This window comes from Crinia signifera, chromosome 6, assembly GCF_055691185.1.
Source record: "Crinia signifera chromosome 6, ASM5569118v1, whole genome shotgun sequence".
Lineage (NCBI taxonomy): Eukaryota > Metazoa > Chordata > Amphibia > Anura > Myobatrachidae > Crinia > Crinia signifera.
Window position 1 is genome coordinate 31,798,254 of NC_139222.1, and position 13,949 is coordinate 31,812,202.

Genomic DNA, 13,949 nt, shown 5'->3' on the forward strand with positions numbered 1-13,949 from the left:
AACAAATAGCCATATGTGACATGTGAAGATCGGATATTGCTGGTGTACAATAAGAGTTCCAGCAATAACATAATTTTATATATTAAATTACCATACAACTGAAAAACAGTGCTGCAGCAGTATGCGTGTACGGATGCAGGCCCCAATGTTTAGCGCCTCCTGATCTGTAACTAACAGCATGGGAGGTGCCAGCCAGTAACACAGGGACACTGGCCAACCACCACTGCTATAATCCCTCCCACTACAAAGGACAGGTGCCCATACACTAGTAAGATTTATCTTCAGTTCTGGCTGGTTGGGACAAAAACATGGTTATGGATGAGTGACAGTTTGTCGGTTTTCCAGCATTTCCAAACAAATGGTCAGCTGTCATTTGCTCTCATCCATAACAATGTTTTTGTTCCAACCAGCCAGATCTGAAGATAAATCTGCATGTGTATGGCCATTAAAAGATTTAATTTACTGAACAAACTTTTTACTGACCTTCGTTTCCAATTAGCCTAGAGTTTCCCAAAATATTCCTTACAGTCCAAGTTTTAAGGATAGCCATGCTTGAGTCCAGGCGTTTAAATCAAAATGAGTAACGTAGTTAAGTCATCTGTGCTCTCATATGGACATCCTTAAAATCTGGCCAGTAATTATGGAGTTTTGGAATTTCTGCCTTAGCCTATAACACTGTTTTTCTTTATCTCGTGTGGTGTTAATTCCATGATGTATCGCAAGACCTGTGACACCATGTAATGTAATATTTTGGAGCTCTATAAATCATGATAAAATGATTATGTTACACTGCATCAGCTAATGTTAGCCCACATTTATTTATACACACATAAAACAATAATAAACAAATCTAAAATAATGACAGAGACCTATTGGCGAGGAAAATAGTCAGGGTTACTAATTACTAGCTGATGTACCCGGCCATACCAGGGTTTAAATGTTAAATGATCAAGTTATTAAGTTATCAATAGGTTCGGTGTAACTGTCAACATAATAATAATTAGCAGCTCTTCCAACACACCCATGAGGTGGCTGCTCAATGTCATTTTTTTGTGGGGTGTCGCCATTAGCCCTAATCCCCAGCTTGTTACCGTCAACTCCCTCTAGTTTCTAGAGTAGAAAAATTATTGCAGAAACTGGAGGGATCAGGAACAAGTCTTTACAATCATTTGATTGTTTGCAGAAAAAATATATAAAAAAAGAAAAGGAGTAAAAATGTATTAATACTAGTAAATAGGAACTTACCGCTTTAGACCTTTGCTCTTACATTATGGTGGTTCTGATTCGCTGGGGAGCCATCGGGTGAGGTGGGAGAGAACGTCCAGGCTGAAGAGTCCCTCGCGGCACAGAGGGCAGGTGTTGTTGACCTTCAGCCATTCTGTAAGACAGGGAACATGGAAGGTGTGGCGACAGTGTGATAAAGCCATTTCCGTACCTACCTCAATGTCAGAGATGCAGATGGTGCAGTTCTCTGGTTCCTCTCCTTCCGCAATGGTGTGCCTGCAGAAGGTGGGGAGACGGGGCTTGAAGAAGTGCATAATTATTTCCAGCAGGAGGCGATCTGATCTCACTGCCTCTGCCTGATGGTCACTGGCACTGGGCTCATGTCCTCCTCTTCCTCTCCGTCCAAATCTTCCTCTTTCCGATGATGGTCCAGATCTTCTTCCTGATCGACTCCCATTGGATGGTCTGCGGCGTCCTGACCTCAGCCAAGGCTCTCTGATGTTCTGGCTGGGTCCATTTAAAATGATATTTCATATATTGTAGATATAACAAATGGGGGGGGGGAGGGGAGGGGGAGTGGGATGGGATGGGTTTCTTTGTCTCAGGTTCCCAAACCTGTATGTGGGTCTCTTTGTCTCAGGTTCCCAAGCCTGTATGTGGGTCTCTTTGTCTCCGGTTCCCAAGCCTGTATGTGGGTCTCTTTGTCTCAGGTTCCCAAGCCTGTATGTGGGTCTCTTTGTCTCAGGTTCCCAAGCCTGTATGTGGTTCTCTTTGTCTCAGGTTCCCAAGCCTGTTTGTGGGTCTCTTGGTCTCAGGTTCCCAAGCCTGTGTGTGGGTCTCTTTGTCTCAGGTTCCCAAGCCTGTGTGGGTCTCTTTGTCTCAGGATCCCAAGCCTGTGTGTGGGTCTCTTTGTCTCAGGTTCCCAAGCCTGTGTGTGGGTCTCTTTGTCTTCGGTTCCCAAGCCTGTATGTGGGTCTCTTTGTCTAACTCACGCAGCACCCACAACGTTTCAGAAATTTGGAGGCCCTTGACCTGGATGAGCCAGGGGGCACCTGCTCAGCTGGGCAATCAGCCACAGACAGGGGTGGGCATTTGGGAGCATTGACTGGGTCTACCGGCTTGGTCTTGAATTCGTCTTCCGGCTTGGTCTTGAATTCATCTGCCGGCTTGATTTTGACCGGGTCTTCTGGCTTGATTTTGACCGGGTCTGCCTGCTTGTCCTTGACCAGGTCTGCCGGCTTGGTCTTGAATTCGTCTGCTTGCTTGGTTTTCATCGGGTCTGCCGGCTTGGTTTTGACCGGGTCTGCTGGCTTGGTCATTAATCTGTCTGCCGGCTTGGTTTTGACCGGGTCTGCTGGCATGTACTTGAATGGGTCTGCCGGCATGTACTTGAATGGGCCTGCCGACTTGTACTTGAACGGGTCTGCCAGATTTCTCATGCGTAGGTCTGCCAGCATGTACTCGAATGGGTTAACCGGCATGTACTTGGATGGGTCTGCCGGCTTGTACTTGAATGTGTCTGCCAGCAGGTACTTGACTGGGTCAGCCGGCCTGTACTTGGATTGGTCTGCCGGCCTGTACTTGAATGTGTCTGCTGGCTTGGATCGTTCTGCCGGCTTGTGCTTGACCTTGTCCGGGTCTGCCGCCTTGTACGTGAATGTGTCTGCCGGCTTGGATCGTTCTGCCTGCTTGACCTTGTCCGGGTCTGCCGCCTTGGATCGTTCTCCCGGCTTGTGCTTGGCCAGGTCTACCGGCTTGGCCTTGATCGCGATTGCCGACTTGGCCTTGACCGTGGTCGACCATAGCCGTGCCAGTGTTTTGCATGTGCCATTTAATCCTGGGGTTGCCGTGAATCACGCGCGGGGGTGGGGGAGGGAGGTGAGGGGTGTCCGCGAATCACGGGAGGAGGGGTCGTGGGTGGATGCCGTGAATTGCGGGAGGATTAAAAGAAAAGGAGTCAAAATGTATTAATAATAGTAAATAGGAACTTACCGCTTTAGACCTTTGCTCTTACATTTTGGTGGTTCTGATTAGCTGGGGAGCCATCAGGTAAGGTGGGAGAGAAGGTCCAGGCTGAAGAGTCCCTCGCGGCACAGAGAGCAGTTGTTGTTGACCTTCAGCCATTCTGTAAGATAGGGAACATGGAAGGTGTGGCGACAATGTGACAAAGCCATTTCCGTACCTACCTCAATGTCAGAGATGCAGATGGTGCAGTTCTCTGGTTCCTCTCCTTCCGCAATGGTGTGCCTGCAGAAAGTGGGGAGACAGGGCTTGAAGAACTGCATAATTATTTCCAGCAGGAGGCGATGTGATCTCACTGCCTCTGCCTGATGGTCACTGGCACTGGGCTCATGTCCTTCTCTTCCTCTCCGTCCAAACCTTCCTCTTCCCGATGATGGTCCAGATCTTCTTCCTGATCGACTCCCATCGGGTGGTCTGCGGCGTCCTGACCTCAGCCAAGGCTCTCTGATGTTCTGGCTGGGTCCATCTAAAATGATATTTCATGCATTGTAGATATAACAAATAGCCATATGTGACATGTGAAGATCGGATATTGCTGGTGTACAATAAGAGATCCAGCAATAACATGATTGTATATATTACATTACCATACAACTGAAATACAGAGCTGCAGCAGTATGCGTGTACGGTTGCAGGCCCCAATGTTTAGCGCTTCCTGATCTGTAACTAACAGCATGGGAGGTGCCAGCCAGGAACACAGGGACACTGGCCAACCACCACTACTATAATCCCTCCCACTACAAAGGACAGGTGCCCATACACTAGTAAGATTTATCTTCAGATCTGGTTGGGACAAAAACATGGTTATGGATGAGTGACAGTTTGTCGGTTTTCCAGCATTTCCAAGCAAATGGTCAGCTGTCATTTGCTCTCATCCATAACCATGTTTTTGTTCCAACCAGCCAGATCTGAAGATAAATCTGCATGTGTATGGCCACTAAAAGATTTCATTTACTGAACAAACTTTTTACTGACCTTCGTTTCCAATTAGCCTAGAGTTTCCCAAAATATTCCTTACAGTCCAAGTTTTAAGGATAGCCATGCTTGAGTCCAGGCGTTTAAATCAAAATGAGTAACGTAGTTAAGTCATCTGTGCTCTCACATGGACATCCTTAAAACCTGGCCAGTAATTATGGAGTTTGGGAAATTCTGCCTTAGCCTATAACACTGTTTTTCTGTATCTCGTGTGGTGTTAATTCCATGATGTATCGCAAGACCTGTGACACAATGTAATGTAATATTTTGGAGCTCTATAAATCATGATAAAATGAATATGTTACACTGCATCAGCTAATGTTAGCCCACATTTATTTATACACACGTAAAACAATAATAAACAAATCTAAAATAATGACAGAGACCTATTGGCGAGGAAAACCGTCAGGGTTACTAATTACTAGCTGATGTACCCGGCCATACCCAAGTTTAAATGTTAAATGATCAAATTATTAAGTTATCAATAGGTTCGGTGTAACTGTCAACATAATAATAATTAGCAGCTCTTCCAACACACCCATGAGGTGGCTGCTCAATGTCGTTTTTTTGTGGGGTGTCACCATTAGCCCTAATCCCCAGCTTGTTACCGTCAATTCCCTCTAGTTTCTAGAGTAGAAAAATGATTGCAGAAACTGGAGGGATCAGGAACAAGTCTTTAACAATCATTTGATTGTTTGCAGAAAAAATATAGAAAAAAAGAAAAGGATTAAAAGAAAAGGAGCAAAAATGTATTAATAATAGTAAATAGGAACTTACCGCTTCAGACCTTTGCTCTTACATTTTGGTGGTTCTGATTCGCTGGGGAGCCATCAGGTGAGGTGGGAGAGAATGTCCAGGCTGAAGAGTCCCTCGTGGCACAGAGGGCAGGTGTTTTTGACCTTCAGCCATTCTGTAAGACAGGGAGCATGGAAGGTGTGGCGACAGTGTGATAAAGCCATCTCCGTACCTACCTCAATGTTAGAGATGCAGATGGTGCAGTTCTCTGGTTCCTCTCCTTACGCAATGGTGTGTCTGCAGAAGGTGGGGAGATGGGGCTTGAAGAACTGCATGAATATTTCCAGCAGGAGGCGATCTGATCTCACTGCCTCTGCCTGATGGTCAGTGGCACTGGGCTCATGTCCTCCTCTTCCTCTCCGTCCAGATCTTCCTCTTCGTCCAGATCTTCCTCTTCCCGATGATGGTCCAGATCTTCTTCCTGATCGACTCCCATCGGATGGTCTGCGGCGTCCTGACCTCAGCCAAGGCTCTCGGATGTTTTGGCTGGGTCCATCTAAAATGATATTTCATATATTGTAGATATAACAAATAGCCATATGTGACGTGAAGATCAGATATTGCTGGTGTACAATAAGAGATCCAGCAATAACATGATTGTATATATTGCATTACCATACAACTGAAATACAGAGCTGCAGCAGTATGCGTGTACGGATGCAGGCCCCAATGTTTAGCGCTTCCTGATCTGTAACTAACAGCATGGGAGGTGCCAGCCAGGAACACAGGGACACTGGCCAACCACCACTACTATAATCCCTCCCACTACAAAGGAAACATTTAATTTACTGAACAAACTTTTTACTGACCTTCATTTCCAATTAGCTGGGACAACTCTCGATGTCTCATTGTAGCTGGAGTAAGAGAAAAAAGAAAAAAAAGGGAAAAGAGAAAGAAAAAGCACAGATGTAATTGTGCGCTGAGCTCCACTCACTGGTCACTCACTACAGAGTCATTGGCAGCGATTATTAGCCTGAAAATGTCTCTTACCTGAGAGGTGGTTTTTTTCCCTGCGTCCTCATCCACTTCTGCCCAGGAAATGCCAATGCTGAGGCTGCGTCATTCAAATGTGGCATGTGGCCGGCAGTTGGTGATGGCCGTGCGGCACATCACATCTACATTATATTCCACATCATCCTCTTCCAGGACAGGGGAAATTACCAAAAACAGACACTCAAACATATGTAAATGTGTAACACTAGCTTCTGGGTTAGCAGCCGCTGTCCCGGGCAGTCTCCTGCTGTTAGCAGGTCCGGGACAGGCGGCGAAGGTATTGTGGAGAACGGGCGCCGGGGACGTTGCCAAGCAACTCCCCGAACTTTCGCCCTCACTCTCCCTGTGGCTGGGCGTCGGGGCGTTGCTCGGCAACGCTCCCGAACTTCCTCCCAACGAGCGTCCCCTGGTGCGGCTGACGTCAGCAGCCGCCGGGGCGCAAACTTTTGAATAAATAGCCGGCGTCTGCTAGGCACAGACGCCGGTTATAGCTTGGTGGACCCTGCGCAGCAATCCCTTGGCGTTCCTTGTTCCTCCTGAGCCGTGCAGTCTTTGTTCCTGCATCCTGCCCTGCTGCAGGACCTTCTTGCCTAGTATTCTTCCTGTCTCCTAGTTTCCCTATTACCAACCTGGGTACCTGCATTGTGGAGCTTGTCCCTTACAGTGCAGGGGAGTGCAGTTAAGGTTTATAATTATTGTTACCATCTTCTTAGCATTGTTGCTATTGATACTATTTCATATCATCTTCTGAGCATTGTTGCCATTGTGTATAGTTACCACCGTCACGCATTGTTAAGTGCTGCTATAGATTAGCTTGTCGCATTACCTGTGGGGGCTTTCCTTATCTCTCAGTGTAGCCACCCACCTTGGGGGGTCCGGGGGCCCCTTGCCTCGTGTGGGCTTTAGGTAGTTTGTCCCCTTGTTCTCTCCTAGCCTTGGTGGGCACGTTGTCACTCTTAAGACCAGGTGGCATCGGGGTTGGAGCTAGACTAACTGGCTCCTTCGAACGCGGCTATTATTGGCGAAGCCTAGTTCTGCACACGTCCGCCAACCCTAGTCTGAGGCAATGGAGTTAGGGCAGACGAGGTTGCCTCCGGATCCTAACATTCTGCGCATTAAAGTAGCGACCCAGTATCTGTAATACACCATGAGACAGATTTATTTAGCCTGATGAAGTTGCACCAGCCAATCAGCCCCTAACTGTCAATGTTAAACCTATCCTGTTAGGAGCTGATTGGTTGGTGCATTATCACTTTCAACTTTATCATATCACCAGGCTTAATACATATGGCCCAGTGGGAGGTGATTTGCTGATGAAATAAAAATGTAAAGAAAAATACAGTATTTCTGATTATTTGATGCTGCGCATCTCAGAGTGTCTCAGTTGTGCCGGGTGACTTGTGCTTTGTGTCGCATTAAAGCTACAATCGTTATATGAGGACGCACCTGTATGTATGTAGGTAGATATGTCTATATTATATTGTCATATTTCTATGAACACAGCGGATGACTATACAGAGAACACGTATAGGTGCAAAATTCCATGGTCTGACAACAGTGCCCTGCCATGCCCCCAGTGTGACTGTAACCACCAGCTCAATGTCATTGCTGTGAGCATCTTCACAAGAAGGATCTGCTTTCATTTGGCAAATGTGGTTATTGTACACAGGTGGTTGTTCCCAGGGCAGGTGTAAGAGAGGAGGAGGCCTGTGTGCAGCCTCCTCTGGCCGCCCCCCACCTTTCTGCTGGGAGTAGTGCAGAGTAGCACTAGAGCGCTCAGACCCCTATCCGGGTATTACACGTGTCATGGATTGACAAGACTCATGTCACACATGGTAGGAGCACTGAGAGCAATAATTGGAGGAGAGCTGCCGGGACTCCGTGCCTTAGATCGGGGTACTATCAATGCCGATATTTATATGATCAAAGAACAATAAGTGAAAAGCGTAGGTTACGTACTTTGTCCGTAACCTGCGTACCCTTTATTCCTAGCTACATGCGAGCAAAACGTAGCGCAGCGTAGCGTACCTTTACAGTGTATTGTACACGGATGAATCAATGCATTAATAGGAGATCCCTTCGCAGTACTTTGTCTCTAATCTGCGAATACACTTATCGGACAATGTCCGTAATATACCTTATCGCTAGATGCGAATAATAGACGAGACCACGGTATAAAAGGTGAGGAGATAAATTCTCCGTAAACAGTGTATTTAGTCCCTAAGGGACAAAAGGGGATTACAGAAATAAGAATACACAGGGTAGCACGTAATACACTTATCTAACAATAATTAGTATTTTAAAACACTTACAAAGATGCAGAAACAGATACAATCATAATCAGCCACATTACATAAAACGGGAATACAAATGTTACCGTCAAGGAAATAGCGCAGCGCAGTCCGGTCGGAGCTCGCTATATTCAAGTAGAACTATAGCCCGGGTTGGTGAGGGGATATCAGCAGTGCCAAAGTGACCGAGCCCGCCCAGGGTTGGCTATCTTATAGGGTCAGAAGGGGGAGGTCAAAGGCCATTCCTATTGGTCAGTGCTCGAATGTCCAGTCCTCAGTGATCGGGGCAAAGTATTACACCTGGTTTGCATAGGTGCAGGGGGAGTGAACTTTGGAGTCCTTTGTGTGTTGGCATCGTCGTCAGGGGTCGTAAATAGCAGCAAGAACCGGTTATAACTAGATTCTTTTGTCACACACATTTTAACAGAAATAGTCCTTGGAATATGGATTTTGTCCGTAATTATCAGATCGTATGAATTGCGAATTATTCGCAATGACCGGAATACTGCGCATGGGAAACGGAACGTAACGGTACCAAACATTATACAGACAGAAATATGTAATGCTGATTAAACTATGTGTAGTGCTCTAAACCTTTAATTAACTATATTTTATTTGGTGTAAGTATGGTATTATGAATTTATGTGTAATAGTATGGCTGCGCTTCTGGTCCACTTTGTCACACAGACTCGGGTATGTATACTTTATTTGCGCAACTCTGCGAACCAAAATGGCGGCCATACTATCCTAAAATGGCGTGTGTAAAACTCGACATTGACAGTCCACCCTTTGACAGTAAATACAAAACTGTCACAGTACAAAAAAAATATTTCCTAAAACACAGAAATTCATAATCCTAACAATAATTTTGGGATCCTTGAATTTTACATAGAAGGGGAGTAAACCATCTGCTCTTTGGCCAATCCAGGATCATGGATAAATTATTGCCGCATTTATCGAACAATCTACTCAGGGTGACGAAGGATAATGTACAATTTTTGGGATAAAAATAAAAACAGGGGAGGTTACACTATATACAATTGTTTTTCAGATATGGCATCCTTTGGTAGGCATTGTTTGTGACAACAGACCCTTGAATTCTTTGTTGTCTCTCTTTTTGGTATGCTTATAAGTATGCTGGTATTATTACTATCAAACATCCGGTCCTGGGTAACGTGTCAAGCTTAGAGATTCTATCTTGACCTAAACTGGAACGGGTAACACACTCTCAGAACTCTATATCGTCTGCCCAATACCTGGCAGCAGTGCGAAAGCAATATCCTTGACTTTGAGGATAAGAACGGATAGTGAGGGGGAAGACAAGAATAGGACCCAAAATAATTGAGAAAACTGAGAAAAGGGAAAAAAACTTGTTAGTGATCCTTCCAACCTGTTACCAGTGGGGTGTGTCACAGTCCTTTTTGTAGCTTGTACAGGTTGCTTGACCTTAGCTGCTCTCCAGTCCTCCCGAAATGGTGCCTCTAGCGATTCCTTTCTTTCGCTCTTGAATGTAAGGACCTTCTGGGTTTCTGGTCTTTTGGCAGTAGGACGAACGTACCCGAATCTCTCTCTCTGCGACTTTGTTATTGAGGTAGTGCTGGTCAACAAGACTTGGGGTGGTTCTTTTCAAAGGTCTATCAAGCAACCTGTATATGGCAAAGCATGGGAAACAACAACATCTCCTGGTTCATGGTTATGACAGTTCACAACAGGTGTCAACAAAGTCCTTTTGCTGCAGTTTTCCAGGTGTGGATACATCATTTGCATTATTATTTTTTTTTCGTGGTGTGGTCTAGGATCTCCTTGTGGGATTACCATAACGTGTGGCTGCCCGCCAAGCAATGTTTCGATGGGGACAAATGAGGTGGAGTTCTGAGAGTGATTCTACTACTAAAAAAAATAAAATAAATTGTGGGGTGTACCATCAGTCCCTAGAGGTTTACACATGACTTAAAACCTTTCATATATACTTGCATACTCAGGGGTGCTTCTGGGCTACCATATCTATACACACAAACATCAACACATACATATATATATATATATATATATATATATATATATATATATATATAAAAAAATAAGTAAATAAATAACTAAAACGCTTCCAGAGTGGACTGTACAAAGTCAATTTGTATTACCTGCAGAGGATCCTGCTGGAGGAGGGATGTGGAGATGGCTCTGTGGGAACAGCCGTTCCAGTATCTTTCCCCAGACAAGTAAGGCATGACCCTGTCGTCTTACCTGTCTGTGGGCACACCAGTAATTTCGGACTTATTTTCACATACCTTCCCTGTCAAGACAAGTCAGGAAATGGGCTATCTCTGCCCTGACAGTTTGGCATGTTCTCAGAGTCCCTGGTTTTCCTTGTCCATCTTTCTATTCCTGTCCACATCCCTTCGGCTTCCAGACTGCTTCTCCTGCAGGGGACACAAATCATGTATTTCTATGTGAATACACTGACATTTACAGGGGGAACACAAACATTATCCGCAGAGTGCATGGCTCGCCCAGCTGCCTTGCCAGCATGTTCATTATCAAGTGACACTGAATCCTTATCGAAGGTGTAGGCTTTACACTTGATAACAGCCACTCTGTCCGGCAGCTGTGTGGCTGTCAGGAATCTTTTGAACTTACAACGCTTGCACCACTGGAGTGCCAGCTACTGAAACAAACATCTCTGAGGCGCCATAGGGCCCAAGATCTTCTGCATTACCCCAACAAACGTGCTTGGAGTCGGCATGAATAGTGGCTGTTTTTCTCTCAGCCCGCAGCACTACTAATGAGGCTGCTGTTGCTGAGTGAGACGTCCAAGGGGTCCAGCCTCTACCATGCCTTCTCCATCTATTACGGTATAGCCAGTGTACAATTTTCCCCTCTCAGTGTTGTGGAAAGAAAGAGGGAAAAAAATGAATTTCCTCTTCCAATGGGTTGTTACCACCCTTTGGGGGCATGCTGCAAAGGTCTGATTCAAACATGTCATGCAATCATATTCGTCTAGGCTCCCACTAACTTCCACCATTCCAGCAACCTCAGCCCCCACCCTTTGTGCCTTGGAGGGCACACCTGGTAAGAGTGTTGCTGGGTTTACAATATTACCCATTTTACTGGTAACATTTATAGAATTCATCAATGCAAGTTCCCATTTAGTGAACTTGGCTGATGAATATTTTTTTTTCTCATGTTTAGGCAGAATTTTAGGAGTGTCCAGACTATATGAGGAGCATAACCAGTTAAAACACACCCCAACACCACATTCTCAGTCTTGTTTACCAGTAGTGCTATGGCAACTACACTGTGTAGACAAGTAGGAAGTGCTCGAGTAACTGGGTTTAATTGTACACTGCAGTACGACATTGGTCAGGCTGGCATCACCAGGTTTCTTACGTCACTATATCTGTCGCACCCTCAGCAGATGTCTAGTATTCCAAATCACATGGTCTCTTGTGTCGGTCATACCCAGGGCAAAGGCTGTAATCAGGCCTGTTTCTCATTCTTTACTATCCACATCTGTCTGTGAGGACATGGGTTTTGTGATTGCATCTATTTATATGTAAATGCGTTTTACAACCCTTTTCATTCTCTGTTGAAGGGGAATGCTTTGTGCACTACTTGGACTGCTTTTCACAAGATGGTGGCTGTGGTTGCCCTGGGTAACATGAGGAGCAATGCTTAAGGTTACTGGGACTTTGTTCAAAATTTACTGAAAAATATATATTGTGACTACTCGCTTTATGGGGTACAGGCATATTTATAATAGGTATTTCTCTGCTGGGAGTGCGACAGATTTTTCGAACTACTTTTCTATCATTTGTGGGTTTATGGTTACTAATGTGTCCCAGATTTCCCCCTCCCCCCCGTTCAGGCACAACTGCAATCTGTCCTGAGATACCTTATGTCCTGCCTCAGAAGGATACACCAGAAGTTGTCTATTGCCATCTGCTGGTGTTGTGGATGGACCATTGCAGCCTTCTCTCCAGCTGCAGAGTGGGCATTTCTCCGTACTCCTCTACCCAACTACTGTCTGAAAAGCGGATGACCTTCTCCAGGAAAAGGCTGGAGTCATAGAGGACCGTGGCAGTAAGGCAGTGGTCTGGTGAGTAACGTAGGGGTGCGGAAGGGCACCCATAGTCTGTGCTCCACACCAATCCCCCTTACTATTCCATACACTTACTGCTTCATACACCTACCATCAAAGCTCCCTACACTCACTCACTCTCCTTATTCCCTACATTTGTCTCCACTGCTCCCCACAACCAGTCCCAATAGTCCCTACAATTACTGCTCCCTACACTTGCCCCCACTACTCCCTACACCTGCTCTTACTTCTCCCTACACCTGCTCTTACTGCTCCCTCACAAATTACACACTACACATGAATAAAAACCACCACAGTGTGGCATTCTGTGTATAAGGTGTATTACTGTTGTGTAATGAGTGCGTATAATGGTACGACTGTGAACACAGTGGCATAACTACTACAGGTGCAGGGGATGCAGCTGCTATGGCGCCCTCACTGTACCAAGTCATGCTACTGCCAGTGCCTCACCAACCACTGACCTCACTGCACGTCACTGAACAAAATGAATATTGCGTTGGTCCATGGTGGCTGTGCCACTACCAATTTTGAATGAACTGGTAACCCCATTGCCAAGGGGCCACGCCCGATAGCCATGCAATAACAGCCACGGGGGGGGGGTGGGGGGGAGGGGAGGGGGAGTGGGATGGGATGGGTTTCTTTGTCTCAGGTTCCCAAGCCTGTATGTGGGTCTCTTTGTCTCAGGTTCCCAAGCCTGTATGTGGGTCTCTTTGTCTCCGGTTCCCAAGCCTGTATGTGGGTCTCTTTGTCTCAGGTTCCCAAGCCTGTATGTGGGTCTCTTTGTCTCAGGTTCCCAAGCCTGTTTGTGGGTCTCTTTGTCTCAGGTTCCCAAGCCTGTGTGTGGGTCTCTTTGGGGGTTATTCTAGTCCATTCTTTCTGACAAAATCCTTCTTAGATGGACAAAACCATGTGCACTGCAGGTGGGGCAGATGTAACTTGTGCAGAGAGAATTAGATTTGGGTGGGGTTTTTCTTCAAAGTGAGATCTATATTGAAGTGTAAAATCATGCAGTCAGTATTTTCCCTGCACAGAAACAAAATAACTCACCCAAATCTAATTCTCTCTGCACATGTTACATCTGCCCCCCTGCAGTGCACATGGTTTTGTCCATCTAAGAAGGATTTTGTCAGAAAGAATGAACTAGAATAAACCCCTTTGTCTCAGGTTCCCAAGCCTGTGTGTGGGTCTCTTTGTCTCAGGTTCCCAAGCCTGTGTGTGGGTCTCTTTGTCTCAGGTTCCCAAGCCTGTATGTGGGTCTCTTTGTCTAACTCACGCAGCACCCACAACATTTCAGAAATTTGGAGGCCCTTTACCTGGATGAGCCAGGGGGCACCTGCTCAGCTGGGCAATCAGCCACAGACAGGGGTGGGCATTTGGGAGCATTGACCGGGTCTGCCGGCTTGGTCTTGAATTCGTCTTCCGGCTTGGTCTTGAATTCGTCTGCCGGCTTGGTCTTGAATTCATCTGCCGGCTTGATTTTGACCGGGTCTTCTGGCTTGATTTTGACCGGGTCTGCCTGCTTGTCCTTGACCAGGTCTGCCGGCTTGGTC